At 40.4% G+C, this 24,593-nt stretch overlaps 1 protein-coding gene and 1 non-coding gene across 4 annotated transcripts in view; both read right to left on the bottom strand.

Moving 5' to 3' along the window:
* The window catches only part of LOC126091847 (KH domain-containing, RNA-binding, signal transduction-associated protein 2-like), a 537,235-nt gene that overhangs the window by 181,231 nt on the left and 331,411 nt on the right, over nucleotides 1-24,593 (bottom strand). The gene's annotated exons all lie outside the window — the stretch shown is intronic.
* On the bottom strand, nucleotides 3,061-3,135 carry Trnat-ugu (transfer RNA threonine (anticodon UGU)). The gene has a single exon. It is a non-coding gene; the product is annotated as a tRNA-Thr (tRNA).

The raw sequence follows: 24,593 nt of genomic DNA, 5'->3' as shown, positions 1-24,593 counted from the left end.
CTTTTCCCCAGGAGTCTTACAAAACTGAAACGAAAGGAAGGACCCTTCACTTAATCATTGAATATTAGAATGACAGAGTTTCAAGAAAGATGGGTTAGGTAGGGAAATTTTCCAGTGGCCGAAGAAAAAAAAATTAAATAAAATTACTTGCAGAGCCTTACGCTATGGAAGTCAACTAAAGAAAGGCATACGGAAGGTGGTAAAAGGTCATATTCCTGATAGCAGAGTAATATCCAATTGCTCTAACACAACACAGAATGAGCAAATCCAGCCGACATACGCCTAATTCAAATGTAGTGGACATTTCAAATTAAAGAGAGGCCGGACGACAGCGATACGCTCGCACGAGGCACATTTGCCGCACACCCCCCCCCCCCCCCCCCTTGAAAAGCAGCCGCCATCCATTCACACGGCATGATTTATGAATAACAGGTTAATTACACCACCACGGTGGCGTAGCGGCTTTGCGGCCACATCAAATTATTACCACTTCTCGAGGAAGAGTAGCCGGGCATTATGGATGAGCACGGCTTTCGCTGACGCGGGACGACTCAAGCATTTCACATCAACGTGGCTCCGACGTGTTACTACAGCACCTTGCAGCGACCCCATCGCGTACTAGCAATTCAACTTACGAACAACAATTGCAGGATCGTGTTTGGCATCAACTGTACCCGAAACATCAGCGTTTAGTAGACTTCATCATCCAAATTTAGAAGAAATAGGAAGGGAAGACCAGATTTTGTAACCCAGCTCACTATAAATGAAGAAGCAGGTCTTATTGGAAAATGACACGGCAGGTACATGCCGCAATCGTTCTAATGGACTCATAACGGCATTCGCCTAAAACGAATAATAAATAACAATCAAAAAATTCGCAGGATTGTTAAACATAAAAAATACCTTATTTTTGATCGGCGTGTGCGCTGCACCAGAAAAGAGCAGAACAGTAGCACATATCTACAAACATCAACTGAAAGCAGAATGGTCCATTGGCAACAAGACCGTATCTGTTTAAATCAATAAAATTTGTTTTCCTTAATGCCAATCAAATGATATCCTTTCCACACATAGTTAACATCTTGCCGTCCATAATAACCTACTCGTATTATATTAAGACAAACAGAGCTAGCTTGCCGAACATGGTGGTGTGCTAACCCTAAATATAAACACAGCACCGGTTGTCAACGAACATCCTTCTCACACACCAAGCCGTAAGGGCATACTTAGTAAGCCGTCGAACGCATTCAGGTGAATCAGGAGCAGTTTCCCTTCCTATTTTCCATCTCAAAACAACACATACAAATAGGTTAAAACGCACAAATAAATGTATGCAATTCGTAAGCAGTGGTGTCAACGGCTTGTGCCCCCAATTTTGGATTAAAGTAGTAACAGAAGAAATAGAAGACGAACTGCACCTAGTAACACAAACATAAAGCGAAAAAAGGGACTGTGAAGAACAGAAACAACGCGGGAAACACTTCGCCAGTAGTTTCTAAACTTTTTTGGCGGTCTCAAACACGGATTCTATCCGCGGCGCCCCACGTCAAGTCATTGATCTACTTAATGCAGTGGATACTGCCAGATTAGTTCAGTAACAAAAAAATTTAATGAGCAGATCTATTGTTAATACGATTAACGAATGAGATGCTTGTTCACACCAACTTTTCACATCTCGAAATTAAACTAGGAGGACATAATGGAAGTTTGGCTCTAAGAAGCGAATTTGTGGATATTACTGTTTGTAACCGACACACAAACAATGATGGCTGGTCTTCAAAAGAAGAATTTCATATTGGGAGACAAATGAGCTTCATTGGTATTACAAATTCTTGAAATATGAGACAAAAAATCCAGCGGTACGATCTTCATTATTTTTTCTTTTACGTAACAGTAATTTTTTCCGAACGCTGAAATCATCTATTTATTTTAAAATGAACATATTGTGTCCTTGCAGGAAGAGATTTAACTTTTGCAGGGCATTACGTAAATATGGTAGTTTGGCAAAGACATACCCTTTCAAGTGTAGGGCATACTGGTGTGATTCATCAAGAAAAGTGTGCATATTTTGTTGTAACTGTGATGTGCGAGACTATATGTTAAAACGAGAAATCCATCGTTATGTTGTGGAAGTGCAACGAAAGCCAACAGATTTCTATTCGATTTGTCTTCAAACGTGATTAGTGCAGAAGATGTCTAGTATTGAGATATTTTTAGGGCGTGGCACACAGCGAAGCACCGACATTGGCCGTAGTTACTCCCAGAATGATACCTGAAACTGATTTTTTCGTCTTCTATTTCTCGAATCGCATTAGGGAAATGCCTGTATTTGCGGAGGGCTACTGTCTCTTTAACGTTGTTTCCACTACACTTGAACTTCCTGGGTAGAACACTGTTGGCAATAACATATTACGTTGTTTATTGCCCTCCATCTATGTAGGTCTACTGGAAAAGACTGAACTGTTAGGGAAGAAAAAATTCATACCGCGTTCCTCTGTAGTATGAATAAAGATTAAAATATCACAAAAATGCTTATGAGAACTCTTAATTAGAAGCGATAGGAGTGGTAAAAACACGATATGCCTAAAATTCGTAACTCTTCGAGCATGTGTTCGTATCAGCCTTCTGCCTTTCTATAATTAATGTGGAAGATATGAAAATCTTACTGTTTTTCTCTCTGCTGGTGATGTTTGTTTCAAGGTTGGCTCTGAGCACTATGGGACTCAACATCTTAGGTCATAAGTCCCCTAGAAATTACAACTACTTAAACCTAACTAACCTAAGGACATCACACACACCCATGCCCGAGGCAGGATTCGAACCTGCGACCGTAGCAGTCCCGCGGTTCCGGACTGCAGCGCCAGAACCGCTAGACCACCGCGGCCGGCCATTAATTGGTTAATAACGTTTTTCTTGTAAAGCTGTAGTGGTCTCTTAGCAGATCACAAACAGATAATGGTGAGAATATTTCATATACTTTCATTTACTATGATAATTAAATTGACACCCTAGCTGCAAGCAGGCGTTGATACACTTCATTGGGGACATGTTGAAAATGTGTGCCCCGACCGGGACTCGAACCCGGGATCTCCTGCTTACACGGCAGACGCTCTATCCATCTGAGCCACCGCGGGCACAGAGGATAGTGCGTCTGCAGGGACTTATCCCTTGCACGCCCCCCCTCGTACGGGACTTGGTAGATTAATCTGCCACGAGTAATGAGTATGATGTGCAAACATCTATTAGGCGCACTACGAATGTAGTATTGTGGACATGTTGGGAATGTGGATCTCACGGGGGGCGTGCAAGGGATAAGTCCCTGCAGACGCACTATCCTCTGTGCCCGCGGTGGCTCAGATGGACAGAGAGTCTGCCATGTAAGCAGGAGATCCCGGGTTCGAGTCCCGGTCGGGGCACACATTTTCAACATGTCCCCAATGAAGTGTATCAACGCCTGCTTGCAGCTAGGGTGTCAATTTAATTATCATTTCATTTCTAGCAAAGCTGCATGGTCATCGACGGTAACTGTTCTTTCGGGAACAGATACTACCATCATATATAGTTACTTTCATTTACGTCCATTCAAATAACTTCGTTAATTTATAAATTGTTCGCTTTTGTTAATGCTTGTCCATGTTGTCCCGAGAATTTTTAATTGGATTCGACTATTTCCCATTCCAAAAATCCCAAAAAATGCAGTAGAAAGTAGGTAACAATGATGTAAGTCGGGGTCATGTCAGTATGAGGAACGTGCATCAGGAGACCACAGGGACAAAAATTTGCGTATCCAATAAATACTTTACAGACAAAATGAAGTCAGAAAACCGAGAGATGGAAGAAGCCTCGTGACTTGATGCCATTCGAATCAAATGCGATTCATGTCAGTTACTACTATATTCAAGAAACCCCTTCACTAGATTCATGTCGCAGAGTGCATACGGCTCCATGTCACTACGAGGAAGAGTAGATCCCTGGAAATTGTGCCTAACTCGGGTCAGAAGCCACCCACACTAAATACTAGACCACTGTGGCCAACTGTGTTGCAAGCCCAAAAGGAGACAATAAAGTCTGATTCCATCATGCACGTTCTTTAAAAATCACGATGGAAAAACAACACATACAACAATGTGTGTCAAAGGGCGAACACACCACGAACACAAAACTGTTTTCCAAACCACCACACTAAGTATTTTTGTGACAATTAGATAAAATTTCATGGGTAGCAGAGGACCACAAGCAAGCAAACTTAGGGAATTTTACATGGAACACAGTAGACGCAACAATACAAATCTAAAATAGTTGTCGAGAACCGTTAGGAGGTATCATCGTACTTGATTTACCCCTACTAATACTTAAAAGAGCTCACGACAAAAGAGCGGAAGAAGTAGACAATACGTTACCAAACACGGCACGAAAGAGAGAAAGTCTGGTGTCTCCATTCACGGAAAATATCAGTAATTAGGTAACTGTACTCGTATATGTGGCTATTATTTTGTATTTGGTAGCCGTCTGTGCCTATTCAGTTCTAGTACAAAAAGGTACTGTGGTGAGTCATACAACTGGATAGACCATACATAGCGAGCCGGTCCTGCACCCGCCGAAGATCGCGTAGAGGGCTGAGACCCACAAGTGGAATGGGAGTTGGCAGACGCCAGTTTCCCGACCTCTCCCAGGGAAATACACGCTAAGACACGACTCAGCATAAAGCTGACCCTCCATCACAGCAGACATTGTTACGTCGAACATAACACGAACTGTTGGTAATATGAATCACACTCTGAATAAATTAGAAACGTGGAATTTACTTTTAACATAAATGAATGTATCTGCACACTTCTTTCTGCCTTGTGTGTTCCTTCTTCATTCCCTGTGTTCCTCAGATGAAGAAAATTCTACGCAGTGCAAAGCTTTTCACTGTACTTCGTGTTCCTTTCGCTGTGATTGTTATGATCTCCTTCAAAGATAAATTTCGCGCGTTGCTGAACTGATGCACACAGGATGAGTCCGAACTCCGCCGATAACATTTCGGAAGTTGTTCAAGGGTATTTCGTGATTATCTTGGTGTTATGGACTCGTGGTCTCCAGTTACTAGTTACAGAGTTATTACATTTCATTTGATTTCTGATCACTTATTTTTTGAGCTTACTGCACTGAAGGTATCCTCACAACACTGTCGTGCTGTGTGTCCTGTTTGGAAAAACTTGTCAACGGTATGTAATTTGAATGAATGAAACAACAGTAATGGCGATTTTACATTTCACCCAGAAGCTTTCATTCAGTTCTTTCTCGATTTTGTATTTCCGGTAGTTCAAAATGGTTCAAATGGCTCTGAGCACTATGCGACTTAACTTCTGAGGTCATCAGTTGCCTAGAACTTAGAACTAATTAAACCTAACTAACCTAAGGACATCACAAACATCCATGCCCGAGGCAGGATTCGAACCTGCGACCGTAGCGGCAGCTCGGTTCCAGGCCGTAGCGCCTAGAACCGCACGGCCACTCCGGTCGGCTTATTTCCGGTAGTGTTAGCGAAAAGTAACAGTGATACATATATTGACAGGTTTACAGATGACACTTGGTCGACATACACCTCGTGTGACGGTTCACTGCACGCAGTGGAACGGAGCAACTGAGTTTTCCCCACGGCGATGTCAGCGAGAAACAACCAGTGTATATGTTTCGTCTGTGGGTTGCTGCCTCAAGATCGTTTCACACTTGTCCAGCTGCCGTGTAAACAGAGCCAGGTGCACGGCTGCCGGATACGCTCTTTTCACGTCAACACGGCTGTCGTGTAAACGCCGCGGCAGCCTGTCCCAATACCTGACAGGCTGCAGCGACAGCACCACATCAGTTTCACACGTAACTAAACAAATCGATCGCAATAAATTAGCTACGTGGGTGTTCTTTAATAGTCTCCTGAAGAAAAGACCAAATAGGATGCAGTGGATTCACCCAATCTACATGAGATGATGTTGGGGCTTTCTTTATACTTTTTTGGACTTGTGAAACAATGATAAGAATTTTTTTCTACTATTTTAGGATGAGTATGCAAACTTTTGACGATCTGCGTGTAAGACAGTGTTCAGTCCAAAGCCGCAACACATTGTTCAGAGAATGTATCCAACTTATGGCGTGTTAGCAATCACAATCAAGGAGAACTACACATTTTAAATTTTATTTTAATTCCTATTCTTGTTTCAAAGTACTTTACTACACTATATAGCATTATGCATTTGAAAGATATTTAAGAATCAAAATTATGTAGTAGAATACAATACTGTAATATGAAAAACGACGTTTAATGTGAGGAAAAAAACCGAACGAGTTTAATGATGGTTCGAAGTGGTCTGAGACAGCACGTGACGTGCAAAATGTTTCTGTGCAATCTTTGTAACGGAATTGTACACTATGGCGATGGCTATCCCGTGCTGATTGGTGGCCCTGGGCTGTATAAGGATAAATAGCCACTCTTGCATTTACTGGCTTTCTTGCATTTATTCCCTTCAGTTTTGGAGAGGATTTGGAACTCTCTCCGCTGGGATATGCCTACAACATCGTCATTAAAGCCGCCTAAGAACGAAATTGTCCCGCTGACGTATGACGATCTCCCTTTTGTTCCAAGGCACCTATTCGTTCAACTGGATCTGGTTTGCTTCCATCTACTTTAGCTAATGTTACTTTCTAAAATGTTTCTATGTCCACCATGATGAAGAGGTAACAAGTACACGAAAGAACGAAAAACAATGGGTACTACAACAACAAACGCCAAACACCGGCAGATGTGAACGCCAACTACGTCTAGTAGCCCCTGTTCCGATGGTCACTTAGGTTTGCCGTCGCAGGCAGCAGCACTGATCTCCCAAACTCTGATCGTTGGTAAACTCGCTCATAAAGTTATGTTGGCAATGATCGTATCCTGCCCCACCTAACCACTCGAACTTCCGATACTCTCATATCCACAGACTTTAGCAGCGCAGAAGAGAAAACACAAGGATCGGAAAGTATGTGTACCAACGAACAAATCGTGTTAACCGCCAAAAACTCAACAACTGCTGACCGTTGAACCAGCCCACGGTCGTTACTCTGCGCGCGTATTCGTCCACGTTATACGAGCAGGTAGATTCTGTAAATTGCGTATTGCAGGGCTATTCACTGTTGTGAAACTATCTGGTGGTCGAGGTCGGGTTCACTCTGTATAGCTACAACATGAGCAGCACAAAATATGAGGAGACATGATTATGTACCAGCAGGCAGAATGAGTGACATCAGATGGAGACAAGTCTCAGTACAACACAAATAAGTATTTTTAATACTAAGCCTTTATGGAAAGTGACTAAACTGACAACACGATCATTACAGCCGCTTTCGTCACCGCCAGAGCGACCCAGAGGTGGTTGCGAAAGCGAACTTGTGCGTCGCATTAGGCGACTGGAAAGACCCCATTACTGCGGAGCGCGCTGCCGAGGACCCGTAAGGTCCAAATTTTACTGTTGCCTGCAGGCTCTGCGCAGCTGATGCGCCGCCGCTCTCGTCGATACAGCGGTTATTATGCTAGCCGACAGCTTCGCTTTTATGGCGGCGTATAACCGTAACCCCGATTTAGGACTGCGATTGCTCGCGGGCTAAAATTCTCGTCTCTAGCTAACAGCGGCGATGACAGAGTTGGTGGATCCGTGGAGAGTTAGTACGTAAGAGGCGTAAGGCGTTCTCGAGCGTTAAAGTTGGTACTTGGTTTCTTAAAACGACTGCCAGTACAGAAAAGAGAAGACGAAATTACTTCAGTCAATATTAATTGGTGCTAGTATATACTTTCTTCGGTCCTAGGTGTGATGGAGAAATGCATCGTCCGACCAAGAACTCCAGATACTGATTTTATTCCTGGGGTATAGCCGATGTCAGCGGAGTAACTGTGGTGGCAGTTTCAATTAACTACTGTAAACGACAGATGTGCGAAGTTCTATGCAATTCCAACAGGTGGCAGATCCGTACTAAACCACCAAATGGTGTCTATGGAGGGCACTCGTTACAAGCAACAAGCTGTAATCGAATTCATGAGTGAGGAAACTGGGTGTTTTCAATGCGAAACTGCCGTAAAACGACTAAGTGTAGAAAGGGTCTCTAATGGTTCGCCAAGATCGAAGAAGGTGCGATTGTCAATTCGAAAATGAAGACAATGCTCACTGCCATTTTTTGACGTTCATGGCATTGTCCAAGGGGTTCAGCGGGGACGGTTCAGTTATGTTTCAGAGGTGTGTCATGTAGGAAGCGTCTCATCGCTGTCAAGTACAATATAAAGGGGCTGTGTAGTATCGGGACGGAATTCTCCAACCTATTGTCCAGCCATACAGACAACATTTCAGCTATAGTTTCGGAAGTATTCTCCAACCTATTGTCCAGCCATACAGACAACATTTCAGCTATAGTTTCGGAAGTATAAATAAAGACATAAACATACAGATAAAGACGTGAAAGCCTTAGTGCATAACAAAGTAAGCTGCAGACCACAAACATATATCCATATTACTACTATAATAGAGGGTCTCTTCGGTCGCATTCACGAAGTTAACAGTCTGGTCGTGGTACTTTTTAAATGAATCAGAATCCATGCGTGTTACAATGTACGGTGTGGACAACACACTACTGAATGTCACTAAGTGGCAGATTATTATTTCACTGACATCCAACGACGTGCACTTTCGAACAGAGTACTTTAATTTTAGTTGTAACTTTATTTTTCTTTCACAGTTAAATTTAATTTCATAAAGGTTATTATTTAATTCCCTGCTCACCTTCAATGCAGGTCCACACAGGATCGCTAATGTGTCGGTGGTGCAAAATATATTTTACAACATTTTGTGTAAACGTCAACTCAAGCCGGGTAGGCTGTCATTTCGCGTGTATCTCGATACAGCGAAACTGGGCTACACGAGAAACTCACTCGTGTACACCCTGACAAACTTTACAGAATGTAGTCACAGGAGAAACGGCATAGAAATTGTGGTGTGCGTACTGTAAGACCTTCGGTACACAAACCATCAGATTATTTGACTTGTCGCTCTAACGAAGTAGGCGAGTGTCAGCAATATGTCTCGTGGGCTTATCGTGGCGTGTTTATCTTCTACCGTTAGGTCAGACGATAGAAATGCCACTTGCACGTTTAGAGTAGCAGATTGACGGTGACCAACTTTAAACAGAACTTGATTAATTTTCACACACATTTATCAAAATAATAAAAAGCATAGACATTACTTAACTTGGTTCTGGATGCTATTTACAATTGACAATCTGAAGTTCCTTTGGTCTTGGTACGTTAATCTTATTCTCACATATCTCTGACACTTGACAAAGTGTCTATACATTTCTCTTCATGGCTATGTACAGGAATATGATAATCTTATTAGGCGCAGACTGGAACTTGACTATAGACTGGTACAGACAAATGCAGACTGACTAATCGGAGGTCTGTAGACTCGTTATAATACCCCGAGCGTTCAGGTATCACTGCGCGAGTGTGATCTGCGAGGTGAAAAGGTTCTACGTTAGCAGCAGTCTCACTGGCTGCGTGACATATTAATACGCGGATCGGCGGAAGCATAATTTGGTCCGTCTCTAAGACAGCGCCATTCGCAGTGCGGAGACGGACGAGCGCTGCGCCTGGGCTGTTGTGCTTAGCGGGGCGCGCTCTAGTGGGGAAGATGTGTACGCGCTAACTACGCGAAACTATGTACACAACAGAAATATAATAGCTTCTGAAAATACGAGCCGAGCCCACAACTCAAACGTTAATCCGCAAGGAACAGTACATACAAGTTATAGAATAACTATGCACTGATAACTGGACACTGAAGATAAAAAAACATGGAGCCTAAATCAAAGAACACACAAAACCGAAACACATACATAAAACACAGTGCCTCTCGTGTCTGGCACAAAATGTTTGACAGCGCAGTGTCTGTAAACAAACGTACACGGCGCGTGCGACACATTACATAACGACAGACGGTCGTTACATAAATAAGTTGTACGTAAATATATGGCCGTCAGGATGAGCTCTATACGTTTTATATCCAACTCTTCCCTTACTATCTGTGGCCCTACTGGTAAGATCTAATGTTCGGAGTTAAAAATTCTAAGTCGGATCTAGGATTCCTTTTCACTAATCGCTTCCTTCCCTTCTGGCAATGTTTTTACACGTAAAAAATATCCTATTGCACCGTGGTCTGAGTCTAATCTAAACTTGTGGTCCACCTGTAAAGTCAGTTTGGAAGTCGGGGGAATGCAAGGACATGCCACATCCAGCAGAATCACATTAATGCAGCACTGTGATGCTCAAATAAGCTTCGGCTTGAGGACAGCCATAGTTAGTTACACGAATTTGATTATTTTGAACTGGAAGAAGCATATTAGTGATCTTCTCAAAAACTGCTTTCAGCTGCTTTTCCTCATTGTGTAATTGCTTAACCTTGGGAACAAATGAATCAACCTCCTAATACATGTATTTTTCTTATTGCCACAGAACCATGAGTTACGGAATAATTTTCTAGGACAACTTAGTAAGGAAATATTGAGTGCACAAAAACCAACTGTAAGAATAATATGTGGTGTTTACCTGCTGCATTTTAAAAGCATATATTCGCTAATGGAACTCGTCATAACCCTCGCAATTTAAGAAGAACAGCGATATTAATACAAAACTAGAGGAAAAAATGACCTGTATTGATATCGCTGTTCTTAAATTATGATGTATTACGACAAGTTTAATTAGCGAATATATGTCATTTTACGTCCACTGCTTCGTTCGTGCAGAATGTATGGTCGGCACAGATTGTTTGTTTTGGGGGGCTGTGATCGAATTTGAATTTCGTTACATCCAGTGGCGATGTGCAAATCTACACTTAAGGAAAGATTTAAGTGAGCCTTTACAAGGCTGCTAGTCTTTGCCTAAATTAAAGCGTTCCAAGGAGTTTAATATCTTATGGAGAGTAGTGGTGGTAGTAGTAGTAGTAGTAGTAGTAGTAGCAGCAGCAGCAGCAGCTGCAGCTTTATTCATTCGTAGATCTCTCTTTACAAGGATATAGGACATATTAAAGTATTTACAAGTTCAGACCAATTTAAAATACGCTAATTCGTATACATATACAATTACAGACTTCTAGTTAGAGACAATCATTAGATTTACTCCTGGCATACGTTTTTTACGAATAACTTATTAAATAACGTAATGTCACAATGTTCACGCACATCTCACTATTAGTCACTGCACGCACTATACACACACTGTTTCATAAAACTTCACTCTCTACACGCGCAAACACAATGGTGATCTCTGGGCCATTTTCTGTACTGCAACTTCCCATTTGGTATCCTGAAAAACTGAGTCAGCATCCCTCTATAATGAATAAGATGTTGAGCTCAGGAAGAGGTGTTAGTATTGTGCTACGTATAGCTTGGGGGTACGTTTTTCTCGAAAGGAAAAAACAAGGTTAAAAACATACTGTTGTGTGGCACGTTGGATGTTTTATAATCACTATTATTATTATTTATTTGTACATTTTTTTGTCAAAACCCTACTCTGTTTTATCTAAGTAATCCTTCAATGTATTAAATGTATTGCATAGCAGGTACTTTTAGCTGCCTTTTTACTGATGACAGGATTCTAAGGGCGTGACATGCTGATGACATTCTGTTTGAAAGTAACTTCGTGTGTTCACACCACTTCAACTGAGAATTAATATTCATTCCTAGAAATTTTGCATTTGTTACACAGTCTATAGAGGTGCATCTACATTTAATTTAACACTGTCATTTTCCCCTCTTCAAACTGAAATTCATGACAGTTTTCTTTATGTTCAATGTCACTTTATTGCTTATTGACCAATCAAACTTCCTTGAGAGTTTCATTTGCTTTCTCAGGAGTTCTCTTGTTTTCTCAGCGACTATAATATTGCTGTCATCAGCGAAGAGAAATTTTTCACCATGAGTAATACTACTGGGAAAGTCATTGATGTGTATCAGGACTAGTATTGGTCCTAACATGCTACCTTGCAGAACCCCTATATTAATGTATTTTGGTTCTGATAAGTGTTTTACTAAATGTTTAGATCTACTTGAAGTATGTGTTATCTCTACTCTTTGTACCGTATCTGCGAAGTATGATCGAAACCAGTCATTAGCAGCTACCACTCTTATTCCTAATGCTTCTAATTTAATAGAATTTTGTGGTCGACTGTATCAAAGGCCTTAGAAAGATCCAAAAATATGCCTCTGACACACTCATCTTCGTCAAGAGCATCAAATACAACTTTTCTGAATTCTACAATGGCTGACTCCATATTTTTGCCACTTCAGAAACCAAACTTCGATTTGCTTAAAGGATTGCATTTATTCAGGTAATTCATTAATCAATCTATCTATCATAATTGCTAGGGAAACGGGCCGGTAATTTTATGTGTCTTCTGCCATTACCTTTCTTAAGCAAAGGTACAACCCTTGCCTGTTTTAACTGCTCTTGTATGTCCTTGATGTGAAGGATTCATTTACTATATTTGTTAAAGGGCCTTGTATAATCTCTATGCATCGTGTCAGTACACACACATTGGTACTACTGACTTATTTTTTAGTTTTAGAACAGTTTTATTGACTTCATTCTCTGTGGTTGGAAGTAACATCACTGTGTTTAGTGCAACTTTACTTACAGCTGTTATATTTGTTTTTGGGAATTTCTGCTATAACTTCTCTGCAATACTTGAAAAATGTTCGTTTACATAGTTTGCTAAGTGTTGTGGATCATGTATTACCTTATCCCCCTCCCTTAGCAGTATGTTATTCTGCATTTATTTGCCTCTCCCCGTTTCCTTTTTTATAACATCCCAGACTGCTTTGCTTTTATTCTCTGCATTATATATTATTTTGTCATTAAATGACTTTTTTGCAGCAATCGGCACCTTCCTATAGATCTTTTTGTATCTATGATAGAAATTTTAGAATTCAGGATCATTGCGGCTCTTTTTCATGGAACTGAGGTACTTAAGTGTTTGGGAGGACTTCTAAATACCTGCTGTTATCCATCTGTTTTCGTGAGATGTTGATACAGACATGCATACTTTTGGAAATGCCTTTTGAAAGTTCAATTTAAATGATGTGGAGAATTTAGAGAAAGAGATACACACGTTAAGTCTTAAACCCACTACTGAATTCTCTTCTCTCAAATTGGTATTCCTGTCCATGGGATAGCATTTAATGTGGTATTTATTTTGTCATCAGTGATGATTAGGTTCAAATGGCTCTGAGCACTATGGGACTTAACATCTGAGGTCATCAGTCCCCTAGAACTTAGAACTACTTAAACCTAACTAACCTAAGGACATCACACACATCCATGCCCGAGGCAGGATTCGAACCTGCGACCGTAGCGGTCGCGCGGTTCCAGACTGTAGCGTCTAGAACCGCTCGGCCACTCCGGCCGGCTATTGATGTTTAGTTTCCGTAGTAAATGCGAAAATATAATTTTATAATCATGTATTGGGCCTATTGAAAATCTAATGTATTAAAGATCTATGTAGTTCCGACACAGTCGACACGTTACGGTGATTGTTAGATCGGCTTCTTTGATTTCGTTCAAAAATTGCAACACCTGCTACGCTTTTCACGCTAATTAAGGCTATAGAAGCATGGTCACTTCCGAATTTACTTCCGACTAAAAAGCGATTCTGCTTTCATTATGCAATATTTTCATAAAACGTTTCACTTCCTATTTACTCCCTTAGCTGTTGAATTCCCAAAATATCTGAACGTGTTTTTTCGGAACAAGAAACCAAATATACATTTCCCCAGTTTTAGCTTCGAAACTGCCGTTACAGCAGCATACTTTCAAAAAATCTTTCATCCCTTATTTCTGTGTCTTAGAGAGGGAATTTGAACGAAGTCCCGCCGTCTTAAATGATGTGTACAGTATAAGATCAACACCCTATGCAAATTTCATGTTTCTATCCTTGGCGGCTTGGGCTGCGCGATGATGAGTGAGTGACTCAATGTGGAGACTTCCTTTTATATATGTATATGAATCATTAGAGCTGTCGGTGTGTCAGAAAGGACTTCAATACCCAGCAACAAACATTTCTGATAATTTGCCCAATGCGAGGGGGCATTTTTTTGATGTATTTATTTACATTTTAAGCACAAACTTTCACTTGTTTTCTGATGCTTGACGGCGCCTCCGTCGTTTTTTCCAAAAAAAAGGAAGTCGGACGGGGCAACATCGGGTGAGTATGGGGGCAAAGAATTGTCGTACAGACAGGGCTCTGTGCGCAGGGGCAATGTCATGATGGAAAAACGAGTAATTCGACCGCCACAAATCAGGTGCGCAATGTTTTCCAAAACTTTCAAGTAGAGAGCGACTCCTCTCACATCTGGAGAACAAAACAGAACTGGGAAGAGGCGCGAGTTTTCCACTGACTTGATGCTGCTTTGACTCACGATCGTAAGGATAACATCAAATTTAGTCAGCTGTGATAATTTTCGAACTGTTCAGCAGCCTCTATTTCATCCCCAAATCATTTGTCACAATTCGCTGCACTGAACTACAAGTCACTCCAGACAGCTCAACAATTTCTAAAATGGTCCGTCGTCGATCTTTGCTGATGATTGCACATATGTTTTCAACATTTTCATGTGTTCGGGCCGTGGAAGGACGATCAGAACGAGGTTTGTCATCAATTGACATTTCACCAATTTTTAATATGGGAAAACTATTGATGCCCTTGCGTTTTCCCCACAGCATCGTCCCTGTACGCCATTTTCAACATTTCAACAGTTTCTGCTCCACTTTTTCCGAGCATAAAGCAGAATTTCAAAGCTCCCCGCTGTTCATGCAAAATAGCCACGGCAAAAAACGACAATCACACAAAACAGTTGGCACTATAAACTCTGCAGAATGTAGTCGTGGCCACCTTCAGGGACGGCAATCTGTTTACTGACTCTGGATGTTCGCTCCTAGTGGCAAAACACGATACTACGGAAGCTCTGCCCACCACAAAATTAGTTCGGTTTCCTCTGGGTACCCCATCGTACGATAAAATGACTGACAGGCAGCAGAACGAGTTTGAAATCCAACCTAAATCCATTTCTCTTGGAGAATTCCTATTCCTTGGACGAAATTCTATTTAGAAATTGGTAGTCCTTTTAAGAAAATGAGTAGTTTAAGTGTAGCGGCATGAGTAGGAATAACAAACAATCATCATTGATGTTAACACCGACCATATATACCTGCAAACTGACTCGCTCCACGTCATTTCGATAAATGACTCATTCAAATGATCTATAGAACTAACTATATTAAAGACTATCTGGAATACTCAAATTTGTTGCAGACCCTTTCAATAATATTTAAATAACTAGTACAGAGTTCACAGAGATCGATCATGACTACAGGTTGGATATTTGTGTACCTCCAGGCCCTATAACATTCCAAACGCTACGTCAACTCTTACCGAAATCAAAACAGCAATGCACTAATCAAGATTTCCGTATCATCTCATCTTTCCAGAAAAGCATTTGAAGCACATCTATCTAAAACACCAATCATCAATTTAAGCGAATGATCACCAAATCTGAAAGTAAACTACATGTTTTTCAAAAAGGAGCAAAATTAAGTTCTGCACTCAAACTGATATTACATTGGTCTAACCACTCCTCGACACAACCAATTATATCTTGTAGAAGAAGGAAGCTGAACGGAAGGTAACTTTGTTATGTTAAAAGTCTTTTTAAAAACAATGCGGACGGCAAAACTAGCCTTAATATAAATTATGCATAGATGAATGAAGAGGAGTTGGAAGCCTCGCAAATGTCTAAATGGTTTCATGGAGACCGTGAATTTGCAAGCGTTTGTTTACCAAAGAAGGAAACAGAGCATCTCAGTAAAACAAGAAGCGGTGGCTATCAAACAAGTACTGTCAACAAAACAAGAAATTTATTCCAAAACAGCGAGGCTTGTTAAATCACTTCAGCTGACTGCAGTGTGACGGCACGAAGAGTTGAGAGAGCGCCTGTCAGCCAGCTTGAGGGCTGTTTACCTACTTCAACGGAATAATGCGCTAGGCCAGCCGACACGGAAGTGCTATTACTGGCGCCACTCACTGTATTGGACAGCAGATCCACATACTACGTTCAATACACATAATGGCTATGTCTCTCTTCCGGAGTGCAAGCATATGTATTACATAATAAATATAAATTTGAAATTACGAGAAACAGATTTACAAACGACACTCCTCCGCGAATCGTATGTATGTTACATATACATACTGACAAAATGCGTTACATTTAAAAACGAACAGAACTGTCCTGTACAATTACAAAATATCATGAGATATGACCAATCGAAAATGTAAAAACTGTAGAATTATTGTTCGCTTCTTATTTACAAATAACTTCTAGTTTACTCACATGTTAATCGTTCTACAAAGTGTTTTCTTGTGTCTGCCTAGGTTTTCACCTGATGGACCCAACACAAAGCTCTTCATGGCAGCTTAACGCCAAATCGCCTTCTTGCGATGCCATATGGAAATTGGAAATTTGTGGTAAGGTCTGTAGGGGACCAATCTGCTGAGGTCATCGGTCCATAAGTTTACACACTACTTAATCAAACTTAAACTAACTTGTGCTAAGGACCACACACACACCCATGCCCGAGGGAGAACTCGAACCTCCGACGGGGGCAGCCGCCATGGATCGTGACAAGGCGTTCAAGACCGCTCGGCTACCCCGCGCGGCGAAGCCATATGAATTCAGTGGCTTTTTACATCTTAAAGCTATACTCGGCAGTCCACTTGCAGTGTGTGCAGGGGAGTACTTCTGGTATCACTACAATTTGCCGCCTTCCATATTTCTATCGTTAATGGTACCTTGGAAGAAAGACTGTTGGTTAAGTCTCCGTACGAGCTCTAATTTCTGATTGTCTTGTCATCATAATTTCGTCTGACGTATGTGAATGCCAGTAATATGCCAATCGACTCTTCTTGGAACGCACGCTCTCAGAATTTCTACAGTAAACCTCTCTGTGATGTACACTGCCTCTCTTGTAGCGTCTGCCACTGAAGTCAAGTAAGCTTATCGGCTGACGCTCACGTGAACATTGAACTAATTCCTGAAGAACCGCGCTACTCTCTGTTTGATCTTAGCTATCTCTCCTATGAATCCCACCTGGTGCTAATGCCAGTCTAAAGAGCACAACCCAAGGATTGCCCTAACTAGAATTCAGTCGGCTATCACTGTAGAGGGTGAAATACATCATGACGCTCCACATGATTATTTTCAATTATATTACCATTGGTATTGATTAGTGTGGTTTCCCATCAATAACTTTTCTACCCGACGATTTCGAGCCATTAAGAAACTGGTGTTTTCTGTTGCTTACGAAGACATAAATCTAGTAACAAAACTTGTAAGATATTCCGTAAGCTCGTGTTTTGTTTACCAGGCAAAAACTCGGCATGACACGCGCCTTCCCGAAGTCAGTGAACACGAGGTTCACTGGGGTATCTTTATGTGCATCTCATGGACGAACTGCTGGAGTATCACAAGAAAGCTTCTTGATTACTGTAGCGGTGCTTCTCACTCTTCAAAATAGAAAAATATGCAGGCACAAAACCTATTCTGTAATTCTGAAAAACACTGACGTCAGCGAAACAGGTGAATGTGCATCTATCCTCCTCGAAAACGGCAAGCCTCTGCACTTTTTCCAATTGCTTGGAATCATCCGTTGGCTCAAGACTTAGATCAACCGCTACCTCAAGGAGAGCAAGTTCATTCGGACAACATACATACTAGATATCCCAATAGGAATGGTCAGTATTCAAGGATATGACAGAAATGACCATTCGCTGAAAAAAAAAAAAGACTCTAGCTGACATGGGACATGAAATGCATGTCTTCAGCAGAAGAAATATGTTCCCCAATAACCAAAATGAACAACTGTTTCCCGTACAGTATTCATTTTAGAGCCCTTGTTTACCAGATTTTTTTTCTTCAAATGATCGTTCCTGTCATATCACTGAATTGACCATGCCCCCTGGGACAGCCTGTATGAATAACGATGGTCTAGTTCCTTTTCTGTCTTTAATGGTTTTAGTTAATTTTTACTCCGCAGACATTTTTCTTAATTTGTCGTTTCGGTGTTCTGGCCTGAAACTTTGTGACAGAAAACGATCATCTCGCACTGAAACAGGACCGGATCTACACGTTTACCTGATTTCAGTACCACTTCAGCAAAGCCCTTCACTGGTTTTAAGGTACCAACTGCAATCGGTAATACGAAAGACGCCTTACCTGGATGTGGGTTTCATAACGTAAGCTGTGGCAACGACCGGCTCGCTAGTGGCAGCCATACACAAATGATAGTCCACACTCACCTGCAACGAAAAGAAAAACTTTTTAAGATACCGAATGGTTGGGTTTGGAAACAGAATGTACAGCAAATAAAATTATCCGAAAGTTATCGTTTCGAAGTAGAGAGATACGGTAATTATTATTATTATTTCTTTCTTTTCTCAGACGTTATGTCTGGTCAAAAATGGAGAGTGACGCGGACCTTGATCAAGCGTGACTTCCTTTTAACTGTACGGTATATGTTATATTGCATTTAGGAACTTTCGGGTGATTGAACATGTATCAATAATTACGGATTTCTGTAGTTGTATATGTAAGTTTGGATGTAGCTGTATTGCGTTGATGTACTGGTGGATATTTTGTGGTATGACTCCTGTAGTTGATAGTATAATTGGTATAATGTCAACTTTATCCTGATGCCACATGTCCTTGACTTCCTCAGCCAGTTGGATGTATTTTTCTATTTTTTCGCCTGTTTTCTTTTGTATATTTGTTGTATTGGGTATGGATATTTCGATTAGTTGTGTTAATTTCTTCTTTTTATTTGTGAGTATGATGTCAGGTTTGTTATGTGGTGTTGTTTTATCTGTTATAATGGTTCTGTTCCAGTATAATTTGTATTCGTCATTCTCCAGTACATTTTGCGGTGCATACTTCTATGTGGGAACGTGTTGTTTTATAAGTTTATGTTGTAAGGCAAGCTGTTGATGTGTTATTTTTGCTACATTGTCAAGTCTTCTGGGGTCTTGTGTACTTGCTAGTATTGTACACCCTCTTGTGATGTGATTTACTGTTTCTATTTGTTGTTTGCAAAGTCTGCATTTATCTGTTGTGGTATTGGGATCTTTAATAATATGCTTGCTGTAATATCTGGTGTTTATTGTTTGATCCTGTATTGCAATCATGAATCCTTCCGTCTCACTGTATATATTGCCTTTTCTTAGCCATGTGTTGGATGCGTCTTGATCGATGTGTGGCTGTGTTAGATGATACGGGTGCTTGCCATGTGTTTCCTTTTTCCAATTTACTTTCTTCGTATCTGTTGATGTTATGTGATCTCGAGGGTTGTAGAAGTGGTGTAGCCGATGTATTTATAAGAGTGATTGCTTTGTGTATTTTGCTAGTTTCTGCTCGTTCTAGAAAAAATTTCCTTAAATTGTCTACCTGTCCATAATGTAGGTTTTTTATGTCGATAAATCCCCTTCCTCCTTCCTTTCTGCTTAATGTGAATCTTTCTGTTGCTGAATGTATGTGATGTATTCTATATTTGTGGCACTGTGATCGTGTAAGTGTATTGAGTGCTTCTAGGTCTGTATTACTCCATTTCACTACTCCAAATGAGTAGGTCAATATTGGTATAGCAAAAGTATTTATAGCTTTTGTCTTGTTTCTTGCTGTCAATTCTGTTTTCAGTATTTTTGTTAGTCTTTGTCTATATTTTTCTTTTAGTTCTTCTTTAATATTGTATTATCTATTCCTATTTTTTGTCTGTATCCTACATATTTATAGGCATCTGTTTTTTCCATCGCTTCTATGCAGCCGCTGTGGTTATCCAATATGTAATCTTCTTGTTTAGTGTGTTTTCCCTTGACTATGGTATTTTTCTTACATTTGTCTGTTCCAAAAGCCATATTTATATCATTGCTGAATACTTGTTATCTTTAGTAATTGGCTGAGTTGTTGATTTGTTGCTGCCAGTAGTTTTAGATCATCCATGTATAGCAAATGTGTGATTTTGTGTTGGTATGTTCCAGTAATATTGTATCCATAATTTGCATTATTTAGCATGTTGGATAGTGGGTTCAGAGCAAGGCAGAACCAGAAAGGACTTAATGATTCTCCTTGGTATATTCCACGCTTAATCTGTATTGGCTGTGATGTGATATTATTTGAATTTGTTTGTATATTAAGTGTGGTTTTCCAATTTTTCATTACTATGTTTAGGAACTGTATCAATTTAGGATCTACTTTGTATATTTCCAATATTTGTAGTAACCATGAGTGGGGTACACTATCAAAAGCTTTTTGGTAATCAATGTATGCGTAGTGTAGCGACCTTTCTTTCGTTTTAGCTTGATATGTCACCTCTGCATCTATTATCAGTTGCTCTTTACATCCTCGTGCTCCTTTGCAACAGCCTTTTTGTTCTTCATTTATAATTTTGTTCTGTGTTGTATGTGTTATTAATTTCTGTGTAATGACTGAAGTTAATATTTTGTATATTGTTGGTAGGCATGTTATGGGGCGATATTTAGCTGGGTTTGCTGTGTCTGCTTGATCTTTAGGTTTCAGATAAGTTATTCCATGTGTAAGTGTATCAGGGAATGTGTATGGGTCTGCAATGTAACTGTTAAATAATTTAGTTAGATGTGAATGTGTTGAGGTGAACTTCTTTAGCCAGAAATTTGGTATTTTATCTTTTCCAGGGGCTTTCCAATTGTGAGTAGAATTAATTGCTTTGGTGACTTCATGTTGCAAAATTATCACTTCAGGCATCCGCAGTATCATCTTGTATGTGTCTGTTTCTGCTTGTATCCACCGTGCATGCCTGTTATGTTGTACCGGGTTTGACCATATGTTGCTCCAGAAGTGTTCCATGTCTGTTATGTTTGGTGGATTGCCTATTTTAATGTGTGTGTTATCTACTGTCTGGTAAAATTTCTTTTGGTTTGTGTTGAATGTTTGGTTTTGTTTCCTTCTATTTTCACTTGTTTTGTATCTTCTAAGTCGTTTGGCCAATGCTTGTAATTTCTGCTTCTTTTGATCTAATTGCTCTATCGCTTCTTGTTGTGAGATTTTACCTAACCTTTTTCGTTTTTTTTCTGACATTTCATTTCCTATGAATTGTGTTACCTGTCCGATGTATTTTCTCAGTTTTTCTATTCTGATCTGTAGCCTGTGTTACCATGCTGGTTTTGTGGGTTTCTTCTGTGTGTTGGTTGGTTCTGATCTCTGCGTAGTGTGTATATTTAGTGTAGTGAGTGGTCCTATATAAACCAGTAGTTGTAACTCTTCCATAGTTGTGTTTTCATTTATTTTGTTGTGTATGATTGTGTTGATAATTTTTATTGTTGTTTCGACTTGTGGATTATTTGGCGGTCTATGCAAGAATGGTCTAATGTCTGTATTTGTGTCTTTGTATTCTATTATGTCAGCTGAAATTTCTCTTCTATATCTAACATGTGTGTCACTTCGTGTTCTATTTGTGCTTGTTCTGGTGGCTGTCTTAAGATTTCGTTTTCCTCTGATTGTTTAATTGATGCGTGTTGTTCTTTGTTTGTTTGCTCTGGGATGTTTGAGTCCATTACTGTATTTTCTTCTTCTTCTGATTGCACATTATTTTGTTCCAGTATTTGTTGTACTTTGTTTGACGTTTTCTAATTCTGACTGGGGTATCCTGTTATTTTTTATTATTACACGGATCTTATCAGCTAGTCGTTGTTCTGTTAAAAATTTTAATTCTGGGTAAAATGTTGTTTATACTTGTGAACTGTATCCAGTTGGGTTGGTTCCTAGGTTTGTTGCTTGGTAATAACATCTGACCCTCTCATCCTCTGTCTTTGTTTTCCTTCTAGGGTGGTTGCAGGAAGCATATCCTGCAAAACACCTCTATTTGGATTTAAATCATTTTCCAGTTGGCTAGCAGTGTCGTTACCATTGTGGGCGGGCATTATTATTATTATTATATTTACATTATCATACCAATCAGTGGAATACAAATGAGGTTGTTTTACTGATGCATTTCACTGCTTGTTCTCATAGAATATCTTTACCTTCCAGCTCAAGTTCCTTCTATGGTCCTGTGTCGACCTTTGTTTCTCCGAGAATGCAGGTTTAAATGCCAGTTTGAGTTAATTCCAATTCTTTCCTTCGCAACTTTTTCTGGGTTGCCCGTTTCCTGAGCGTGTGTTTCAATTACAAGCAGTCATTCGTTCTTAATCATACTGACAGTTGTCTAAGGAGTACAGCCTAATGCGTCTAAGCGACGGAAAAGTATGCATATTTTATCGGCTGCGTTCTCCTAAACTATCCTTGTATAAGACGGACACAACAGCAAATCGAGGGCTAAGTTGCTAGAGAGTAGAACAATTTCAGTTCTGTTTTATCCTTATAGTGCATTTTAGACATCACCAAACTAAAAATAGCAGTCACTCATTTCGAGTGAAAACAGCAAAACCCTAGAGAATGTTCACTACATATTGAAATAAAGATTTTTTATCGAAAAAATTCTCTTCTACAAGTGCATGTTTTATTTCTCATTCTCTTGCCAGCTTCCAAGCTTCAAAAACTACACGGAGAAAAAGCCCATTTCTTTCACTGTTCGTAACTCGCACGCTACTACAACAAAGCTAGAATCACAGAGTCAGTTTTGTTCTGCTTTGCTATCCACGTTCTAAGAATGAAACAGAACTCATCTATCAATACACACGCCTCATGTATTATTCTGAACCAGCTTACTGTCAAAAGAGCAGACTGCATTTCCTCCCCTTGTCTGAATACCGGCGTCAGTTTTGGTCCGCTGAAACTGGCAAATTCTTTCGCTGCCGCTACCGCATTGCGTGGTAGGATTTATTTTGCTGGACGTCTGTAATGGGCTGTCAGCTCGCTGACACACACAACTGGCCGCTTCTCTAGCGTTACAAAACTCTCAAGACAGCAAATCTGAATGCAACGTTACGAAGCTGTCAAACAGTTTGAGCATTTTCCAATAATCGTTTGTAACATCAGTAGCTGTGATAGAGCTAGGCATGTATTTTTCGGCCCATAGTATCGAATTTCCTGTATTTGACTTCCTCTTCTCTTTTTCTGGAATGTTTAAAAAAGTTTTTTTTTTACTACATGCGAGATTGTATTCTGTCCTGAATCTTATCAGAGTTGACTGGCTAAATTATTCTTACCGCACAATATGTGAATGTTGTACATGATGATGTTCAAAAAACCCACGCACCGTAAATAAAAAATCCGTCGCCATCATCAGTGGATGACATTTTCGTCCATTCTCACATCGTCCAGTGAGGCACGATTCGACTCATATAAAGAACTGAACAATCACTGTAGTCCTTTGAGCAATTTGGGGACAGTAGGAAGTAAGCTAGTAGACTGTAGTTGAGGTTAACCACGTAAGCGAGCGAGCATTAGCACAAATCTGAACATCCTTGATAAGCATGCCACGTCTATTACTGCGAAATGTCCGAAGGTAGCTTTGCAGCACGTAACAACACATATTTTAATCAATAATGTAAGCTTATCTGCAATGCGCGAAACGTCACGCTTTTTCGATTCCAGTCCTATCTACAAACATGTACCATCCACCATTGCACAAGTCTAATTAAAGCCATTGCTTCATATTTCTTCCAAAAACAACCTTTGCGGTAGCATGGGAAAGATTTTAGACGTTTCAAGACATGTTTAATTTTATACACATTAGTAATTTAACAATGGTGGAATTTTTATGGATGACAATGCGCCATGTCATCAGGCCACAATTACTCGCGTTTCGTTTGAAGAACATTCCGGGCAATTCGAGCGCAAGATTTGGCCACCCACCAGATCATCCGACATGAATATCAGCGAACATTTATGGGACATAATCAAGGTATAAGTTCGTGTGTAGAATCCTGCTCCGACAACACTTCCGCGGCTATGGACGGCTATAGAGGTAGCTTGGCTCAATGCTTCTGCAGGGAACGACTTGTTGGGTCCATGCCACCTCAAGCTGCTGTACTATGCCGGGCAATAGGTCCGACACGACATTATTATGTAGCCCTCGACTTTCGTCGCCTCAGTGTATGTTGCTTGAAGTCGCAAAAGTAGTAACGGACAGACGGGCTACATCACTCCCAAATTCTGTGTTTGGCAACAACAAAAACAAATGGTAAGCAGTCATAATAATATAAAAACATTACCTCGCTATGAATATATAAATCACGGCCTCACTCTTACGCATCTGTTCATCCCAAGGCATTGGCCACAGAGCTAAATACAGGAACAGAAATACTGTTATTGGGCGGCTGAATAATGGAAAATGGTCGCACTGAGTGATTAGTCGCAATACGTTAGTAAACGCAACAACAAGGTACCAATATGCCGAAAACCAGATGGGGGCAATGCATCCAGCTTGCCAACATAGACCCATTGAGGCAGGCAGTGGACATATTCTCGTTTTGGGGACGGCCAGATGTGATAAAATAGGTGCCCCCGATACA

The sequence above is a fragment of the Schistocerca cancellata genome, chromosome 7 (genome assembly GCF_023864275.1).
Source record: "Schistocerca cancellata isolate TAMUIC-IGC-003103 chromosome 7, iqSchCanc2.1, whole genome shotgun sequence".
Lineage (NCBI taxonomy): Eukaryota > Metazoa > Arthropoda > Insecta > Orthoptera > Acrididae > Schistocerca > Schistocerca cancellata.
Note: the sequence above shows the minus strand (reverse complement) of the source record. Positions and strands in the feature narration are given on the sequence as shown.